This window comes from Dromaius novaehollandiae, chromosome W (assembly GCF_036370855.1).
Source record: "Dromaius novaehollandiae isolate bDroNov1 chromosome W, bDroNov1.hap1, whole genome shotgun sequence".
Taxonomy (NCBI): domain Eukaryota; kingdom Metazoa; phylum Chordata; class Aves; order Casuariiformes; family Dromaiidae; genus Dromaius; species Dromaius novaehollandiae.
In genome coordinates this window covers 14376636-14385752 of record NC_088130.1, presented here as the reverse complement: position 1 = coordinate 14385752, position 9117 = coordinate 14376636, and the positions used below count along the sequence as shown (strand labels likewise).

The 9117-nt window shown below is 46.1% G+C and overlaps 1 pseudogene; it reads right to left on the bottom strand.

Moving 5' to 3' along the window:
• Window positions 1-6455: 6455 nt before the first annotated feature.
• Window positions 6456-6574, bottom strand: LOC135324511 (5S ribosomal RNA; annotated as a pseudogene).
• Window positions 6575-9117: the final 2543 nt, after the last annotated feature.

The following is a 9117-nucleotide window of genomic DNA, read 5'->3' as shown; positions in this document are numbered from 1 at the left end:
GTCCCTGGGGGATGCCATTTTTGACCCCCTTATACCCCACGTGATCGCAGAATGCCCTATGATTGGATGATAGCTGAAGACATGCCTTCTTGTTTACCCCAGAATTCTGTCAAGGCCAGGCAGTCTCTCCCACTGCCCATAGGGACCACTGTTTTGTTGCAGCTGCCATTTTGTCACAGTCATACTCCATGTGATGTCAGAACACCCTGTGGAAGGTTAGGCTCGCTGGCCACCATAACAGGGTCCGACCCTAGGTTACCGCTGAGAAGTTTGGAGCCAAATCAAAGCGAATTAAATAAATAAATTTTAATGACGCGCGTGCAGTAATTACAGCTCGAGCTGGGTGCCTCTGAAGAGGGACCCCGAACAAAGAAATCCCTGGGCAATTATAGCTTTTTCAAATTAAGTTTCCCACCCCTCACGCGGTAGTTCAGACCAATAGTAATTTTTAGGTCTGGGGTCTCCTGCTCCTTATTGGGCCTCATCGTTGTCCCTAGGCAGGCTGTGTGTCTCCTTATCTTTACTGTTGCGGCTTCTGCTGACGGATGTGTCTTCGTTCCTTGTTGGGTCCCGCCGTTGTCTCTCAAGGTCCTGACGAGGAGGAGGTAGTTCCAGACCACAACAATTAACACTGCCCCAGCAGTGAGAGGAGGCTTTGTCCCTTGAGGTCCTGACGCCCTGCACAGGCCTTATTTCAAAGTCTTGACATCCTCCCTTTTGGAGTGTGAGGCACGGGAACACAGACTGCTTGTAACTTCCTTATCTTTCTGGCCTGAACCAGCTCTGGGCCCCTTTCTTACTGAACTAGGTGAAAGTTCCTCGTGTTAGCTGAGTGCGGCCTAAGGCTTCAGCAAATTTAGCTACTCATGCTAAGCAAGTTTTATAGAAGTTGTGCTAAGCGGCTACCTCTAGACAGTTTCAGTTCGCTATTCTTTAACGGTCCCCCCCTTTGTTTTTATTACGCATCCCTGCTAATACTTTAAACAGAGTTCTCGAAGTCTTTTGAGGCGTACTATCACTTTCCATAATCTTATGTATAATATGATCGTAAGTAATAGGCATAGCACAGTTAAACTTAACACAACTACTACCGGGTGCAACAGGTGATTATAAATCCCTGTTGCAGTTGGTGACCATTCCAGAAGAGTTTCCCACCCATGATGTTCTCCGTCCTTCTTCACCCTTTCCAAGACGTGGTGTATCTCTTCTGCATCATGATGAACAGCGATTAGAGTTTTCTGTCCATTGTTTCGGATGCGTTCTAGCAGTCAACGCAGGTCATCATGTTGTAGTAGTTTGTTCACCAGTGTAAGATTCATTCCAATGGGGGTAGGTAGTAAATTTTGGCTCAATGTATAATTAGATTGTAACAATTGATAAGACGTAATAGGAGCTGAATAATTAAAGTCGCATCCCATAATTTTGGTAAAGTTACAAACACAAATATTTGAGTGATTACTTGTATTTACAGCAATGTTATCTATGAATATAAGACTACAAAAGGTCCTCATACATACACATCCTTTTCCAATATATACAAGTACAGTTTCAGAGGTTTCATCAGGATGTATTTCAAAATGACAAACATTTTGTTCAGTGTCAAGACAAATGTCCTGGGCTTTGATAGTATTACTTTCACAAATAAATCCTTGCTGTTCCCGTACAACGCATGCGCTAACGTCAACAGTTTGCCACTTATTTCCGTTTCGTTGGGCCCATACTCTATGTTCCAACGGATAGATCATAGCTCCATTGTGATTTAATCCCAATGCAATGATTGGGTATATTGTATATGCTGAAGCACTGCGTATTGTTAAAACAAAGGCTGTGATCTTAGTGTTGATGGGATCATAAGTAACATTGACCAAATACCACCAGGATTGGAATTCTTTTTCAAATTTGGTTGCATTATCCCAAATTACCTTTCAAATTTCAGTGGGTAAAGTGCCCTCTTCTCCTTCCCTTATAATTGCCGCTACCATAGAATGCATCCACAATTGAGCTTGGATGCAACTAAGAGCTAGGGAAACATTAATTTGGGCTGCCCCAAGTGCATCCACAATCAATTGGTGGTCTTTTTCATTCATTGTTTCCCATTGAGGCAATATCTCGGATGAAAGCGATTGGTTAGCTCCCAATGCTAATAGAGAAGACCTCAATGGATGTTCTGATTTGTACAAATCACTTGTTGTTGTGCTTAGCTTATTTATGAGCTCTTCAGCATCTATACTATTTAGGACTCCCAATCCTGTTCCTATGATACCGGTCACATCTCTCCTCGTTCGTTCTGGAGAGGTGAGGGTTCACCTATGCAACCATGCTGATCATCCTGCATAGGATGTACTTAAGAATGGTGAACAGGTCGGTTTGATTGTGGAAATATTAATTTGCATTAACAGTTCTACTTCTTTGAGACACCATGATGGATTAAATAACACTTGTTGTTGGCCTGTATTTTTGATCACATATGGTCCAATTTCAAAAATTTGTGGGGATAGAGTTTTCTTATCCTTCATAACAATAGAGGTATTTATGTTGGGGGAAACAATTATAGTCGGGGTGGATGTTGTTGTACTAAGCTTAGTAATGCCTATTTTAAATTTAAATGATAGCCCCATGCTGTGGTGAGCCCGGAGGCAAACTACAAAAACAGGTTGTTCTAAGGTAAAATTGTACCAACAGTCCAATCTTTCAGTGGCACAAATTTTCCTTTCTTTTTCTTTTGATTTGACTTTGGTGAGAGAGATTTGAGTTGCCTTCTCATGGGTGGACCCATTGACCACCTGGCATCCTATCTTTATTTCTTGTCCTGTCTTTCCCAGGAGTTGGGGAAGTCAGTTAGTACTATCCCAGCTCCATTCATTTTCTAAGTATACTTCAGTTCCGTGCATGACCAGGGTTAAGAGGTTCAAGTTTTTATTAGAATTCAGTCCCATACTTCTGGTATACTTAACACGGGCATGGGACCATGGCCACTCTAGGGTTCTTTGACCACAGGTTAGGAGAAGTAGTATTGTCAGGGTTTGGAATAGCAACATGAACATGGCACTTCCATCTGCCATCCTGCAGGGTGTGGTAAGAGAAAATAGAGACTTGTTTTGGTGGGGTGAGTCTGAACAGGTTACCCCATTAAAAAGAAGGAAAAATCTGCTCAGTTTTTACAAAGAAAGCTCAGCTTACAGGGCTTCCAGTGGGCCCGTATCGATTATTTAATTGATGAAGTACTTTGGGAAGTCGTGTATCCCATCGAACCTTGTGTGGTTGTCTTCATTGTTCCGTTGTGACATCTGCCGTGCTTGCTTCTTGGACCGCCACTCGTTTTACGTGTGAGTGGTGAATCCAATTCTCTTTTCCTAGAACTTCAACAGCGTAATAAGAACTTAACAATACAATATAGGGTCCTTCCCATTTTGATTCCAATTTTGCTTTTCATGAGAATATCTTTACCAATACTTTATCTCCAGGCTGTATATCATGTACCTGAACGTCTGATGGTACTGGCTGAAACCATTGAGCCTGATTTTGTGAAGCCTTAAACTGTTCCTGTAAAGCCAGTACATATTGTGTCACTCGTTCATCTCCGTCTAATAGACTGGTCTTAGCAGGGATATAAGTCCCTGGTATTGCTAAATGTCTCCCAAAAAGAATTTCTGCTGGTGTTAGTCCTATGGGTTGTTGTGGGGCATTTCAAACATCCCATAGAGCTAAGTTCAATGCTTCTGGCCATTTTAGGCTAGCACGTGTGCATATTCTTGCTATTTTTTTTTCTTTTAATGTTCTATTCATTCTTTCTACCTGTCCTGAAGACTGTGGGTGATAAGGGGCATGTAGGTTTCTTTTTATTCCTAGTGATTTATATAATTGAGTGATTATGTTTGCCGTAAAATGGGCACCCCTGTCTGAATCAATGGCTTCTGGGACCCCACACCTGGGTATGATTTCTTTCAGTAAGGCTTTTACTACCCCTCCTGCGTCGGCCTTTCTTGTTGGGAAAGCTTCTACCCAGCCTGATAACTGATCTACTATCACTAACAAGTGTTTGTACCCATTGGCGGATGGCATATCCGCATAATCTATTTGTAGCCTTTGAAAAGGGAAGTGGGCCCATGGTCGTCCCCCTAACTCTGAGCTTGGTTTGCTGCTTGAAAACTTTTGGCAGGTCGGGCCTCTGAAGTTTTTTGCTTTCGGTTTGGTTTTGATAATGTCTTAGGTTGAAGATGAGCTTGTTTCAAAGAATCATGTGGTGGTTGAGGTTGGAAGGGACCTCTGGAAGTCATCTTGTCCAACCCCCCTGCACAAAGCAGGGTGAACTATAGCAGGTTGCTCAGGGCCATGTCCAGTCGGGTTTTGAATATCTCCAAGGATGGAGAGTCCACAACCTCTCTGGGCAACCTGTTCCACTGCTCAGTCACCCTCACAGTAAAGAAGTTTTTTCTTATGTTTAAGTGCAATCATCTCCTGTATTTCAATTTACGCCCATTGCCTCACATCCTGTCACTGGGCAGCACTGAGAAGAGTCTGTCTCTGTCTTCTTTACTCCCTCCCTTCAGATATTTATACACACTGATAAGATCCCCCCTGAGCCTTCTCTTCTCCAGGTTAAACAATCCCAGCTCTCTCAGCCTCTCCTCATATGTCAGAAGCTCCAATCCCTTCATCATCTTCTTGGCCCTTTGCTGAACTTGCTCCAATATGTCCATGTCTTTCTTGCACTGGAGAGCCCAGGACTGGACCCAGCGCTCCAGATGTGGCCTCACCAGTGCTGAGTAGAGGGGAAAGATCACCTCCCTCGACCTGCTGGTGACGCTCTTCCTAATGCAGCCCAGGATTCTGTTGGCCCCATTTGCTGGCTCATGTTCAACTTGTTGTCCACCAGGACCCCCGGGTCCTTTTCTGAAAAGCTGTTTTCAAGCCAGTTGGCCCCCAGCCTGTACTGGTGCATGGGGTTATTCTACCCCAGGTGCAGGACTTGGCATTTCCCTTTGTTGAACTTCATGAGATCCCTGTCTGCCCATTTCTCCAGCCCGTCGAGGTCCCTCTGAATGGATGCACACTCATCTGGTCTATCATCCACTCCTCCCAATTTTGTATAGTCTGCAAACTTGCTGAGGGTGCACTCTGCCCCATCATCCAGCTCATTAATAAAATATTAAACAAAACTGGCCCCAGTATCAACCACTGGGGGACACCACTAGTGACTGGCCTCCAGCTGGACTTTGTGCCGCTGGTCACAACCCTTGGAGCCCAGCAGTTCAGCCAGTTTTCAGCGCACCTCACTGACCACTTATCTACCCCGTACTTCATCAGTTTGTCTATGAGGATGTTGTGGGAGACAGCGTCGGAAGCCTTGCCAAAGTCAAGATAAACAACATCCACTGCTCTCCCCTTGTCCACTGAGCCAGTCATCTCATTGTAGAAGGCTATCAGGTGGGTCAAGCATGATTTCCCTTTTATAAATCCATGCTGACTACTCCCAATCACCTTCTTGTCCTTAATATGTTTGGAAATGGCTTCCAGGAGGATTTGCTCCATCACCTTCCCAGGGATCGAGGTGAGGCTGACCGGTTTGTAGTTCCCTGGATCCTCCTTCTTTCCCTTCTTGAAAGTAGGACTGACATTTGCTTTCTTCCAGTCCTCAGGAACCTCCCCCGATTGCCATGACCTTTCAGAGGAAATCGAGAGTGGCCTTGCAATGACATCGGCCAGCTCCCTCAGCACTCGTAGGTGCATCCCATCAGGTCCCATGGACTTGTGTGTGACCGGTTTGTTTAAATGTTCCCTAACTTGATCCTCCTCTACCAAGGGTAAGTCTTCCTTGCTCCAGACTTTCCCACTGGTCTCAGGGGCCTGGGATTCCTGAGGGCAAATCTTACCAGTAAAAACCAAGGATAAGAAGGCATTGATTACCTCGGCCTTTTCCATGTCCCCTGTCACCAAGTCCCCTGCCCCATTCAGCAGCAGGCCCACATTTTCCCTAGTCTTCTTTTTGCTGCTGGTATACCTATAGAAGCCTTTCTTGTTGCCCTTCACGTCCCTCGCCAGATTCAGCTCCAGATGGGCTTTGGCTTTCCTAACCCCATCCCTGCACACTCAAACAGTGTCTCTATATTCCTCCTGGATCACCTGACCCTGCTTCCACCTCTTGTATGCTTCCTTCTTATGTTTGAGTTGTGTCAAGAGCTCCTTGTTCATCCATGCAGGCCTCCTGCTGCCTTTGCTTGACTTCCTGCATGTGGGGATGGACCATTCTTGAGCTTGGAGGAGGTGATCCTTGAAAATCAACCAGCCCTCCTGGACCTGGATAGGGTCCTGGGCAACGTGCTGTAGGTGACCCTGCTTGAGCAGGGGGGGTTGGACTAGATGATCTCCAGAGGTCCCTTCCAGCCTCAACCATTCTGTGATTCTGCGATTGTGTGTGTGATCCCTCCTCTCTCCAGGACCATCTCCCAAGGGAAAGCCTACAGAACCTGGTATTCTCAAGAGGTCTCCCCTCCAAATAGTAAGTGGTCCCTACCCTGCTTAGCTTCTAAGATCAGATGAGATTGGGCATGTTCAGGGTGGTGTGGCCATAGGCAAAAAATGATAGTTTCCAAAAAAATCTAGTTTTCATGAACAAAATTACTTCTACTGCATTTTGAAAAACAAAAGAGGATTTTTCTTTGTTTGATGTTTTCATTGAACCCTTTAAAAACGTGCATGCAGAAACTTAAATAGAAACTTCTTAAAAGGGAGATTCCAATTAGACACTAGGAAGAAAATTTTCACTGTGAGGGTGGGTCAAACATTGGAACAGGTTGCCCAGAGAGGTTCTGGAGTCTCCATCCTTGGAGATATTCAAAACTCGACTGGAGAAGGCCCTGAGCAACCTGCTCTAGTTGGCCTTGCTTTGTATGGGGGGGGGGGGGGGGGATTACATGACCTCCAGAGGTCCCTTCCAACCTAAATTATTCTGTGATTCTATGGAAAAAAGAAAGCCCAACCAAACTAAAGCAAAAAATACCTTCAACAGAAACTCTCATGAAAAATAAACCCCAGCACTTTTGCTAGTTTTATTACTATCCTTTTTTGCTAGAATTGGGAGTTGACACTTATCTCAGAGGTTCCGTTTCTTTTGTTTGCAATTCAGCTCTGATCAGTGTTCTGCCAATAAATGCCGCTCCTTTGATTTAAGATTCCCCTTCCCCACCCACTCTATCAATTTAGGCTGAAACCTCCACAAAGCTAGAAGAGATTTTATCTCAGACATATCTCAAAAAGTGCCCTTTAGCCAAGTAAATACATCAGCATGACTTGGATTTTCATCTGAGATTTGTGCATTGAATGGGTGGGTTTCTCCATCCCACCTGGATTTGTTGACAGGGAGAAAGCTTGGTCTTTACCTGGGAGTGATGACTTCCCCTTTTATTCCAGCCTGGTGATATTTTAGACCCTGAATTGCAATGAGGTTTCCCATTTGCTAATTGCAAAGTTCAACCTCGTGCATGGAGCAAGGAGGGAACCAGACGCCCATTACCCATGCCTTTTAGGTTGTTTTCTTCAAATGAGCTCAAACTAAATTGAAATGCATCGTTTCAAAGGAAATCGAGAGTGGCTTCGCAATGACGTCAGTCAGCTCCCTCAGCACTCATGGGTGCATCCCATCAAGGCCCATGGACTTGTGTATGTCCAGTTTGTTTAAGTGTAACCTCACTTGATCCTCTTCCACCGAGGGAAAGTCTTCCTTGCTCCGGACTTCCCCTCTGGTCTCAGGGGCTGGGGATTCCTGAAGGCCGGTCTTACCAGTAAAGACCGAAGCAAAGAAGGCATTCGGTACCTCTGCCTTTTCCGAATCCTTTGTCACCAGGGCCCTGGCCCCCTTTAGCGGCAGGCCCACATTTTCCCTAGTCTTCCTTTGGCTGCTCATGTGCCTGTAGAAGCCTTTCTTGTTGCCCTTCATGTCCCTCAACAGATTCAACTCCAGATAGGCTTTGGCTTTCCTAACCCCATCCCTGCATGCTCAGACAGTATCTATGTATTCCTCCCAGGTCACCTGACTCTGCTTCCAGCTCTTGTATGCTTCCTTTTTATGTCTGAGATCAGTCAGGAGCTCCTTGTTCATCCATGCAGGCCTCCTGCCGCCTTTGCTCGATTTCCCACTTGTGGGGATGGACCGTTCTTGAGCTTGGAGGAGGTGATCCTTGAATATCAGCCAGCTCTCTTGGAGCCCTCTTCCCTCCAGGGCCATATCCCATGGGATTCTTCCAAGCAGGTCCCTGAACAGGCTGAAGCCTGCTCTCCTGAAGTCCCGGCTTGTGATCCTGCTTTTTGCTTTTTTCCCCTCCTCGCAGGATCCTGAACCCCACCATCTCATACTCACTGCAGCCAAGGCTGCCCCCGACTTTCCCATCTCTGACCAGTCCTTCCTTGTTTTTAAGTATGAGGTCCAGCAGAGCGCCCCTCCTCATTGGCTCCTCGATCACCTGTGTCAGGAAGTTGTCATCGATGCACTCCAGAAACCTCCTGGATTGCTTGTGCCCTGCTGTGTTGTCCCTCCAGCAGATATCGGGGTGGTTCAAATGTCCCATGGAGACCAGGGCCTGCCAACGTGAGGCTTCTTCCAGTTGTCTGAAGAAGGCCTCATTATTTCTTCTTCCTGATCAGGCAGTCTATAGCAGACACCCACGACAATGTCACCCATGTTGGGCTGCCTACTAATCCTGTCCCATAAGCTCTCAGCTGGCCCCTCACCCGTCCCCAGGCAGAGCTCCATGCATTCCAGTTGCTCTCTCACATAAAGGGCAACTTCCCCTCGTCACCTTCCCGGCCTGTCCTTCCTGAAGAGCCTGTATCCATCCAGCCAGCCATCACAGCGCTCCAGGCATGTGAGCTATCCCACCATGTCTCTGTGATCCCAATGAGATTGTAGCCCTCTAACTGCACACAGATTTCTAATTCCTCCTGTTTGTTCCCCATTCTGCATGCATTAGTGCACAGGCACTTCAGAGAGGCACCCCAGCATGCTGACTTCCTAGAAAGGGCATGAGAGCTTTCCCCATAATGTGGCCCCATAGACACTTCTTTATTTACTTGCATATGCTTGGGGTGATTCCACTTCAGCCCCATTTTGTTGATTAAGAG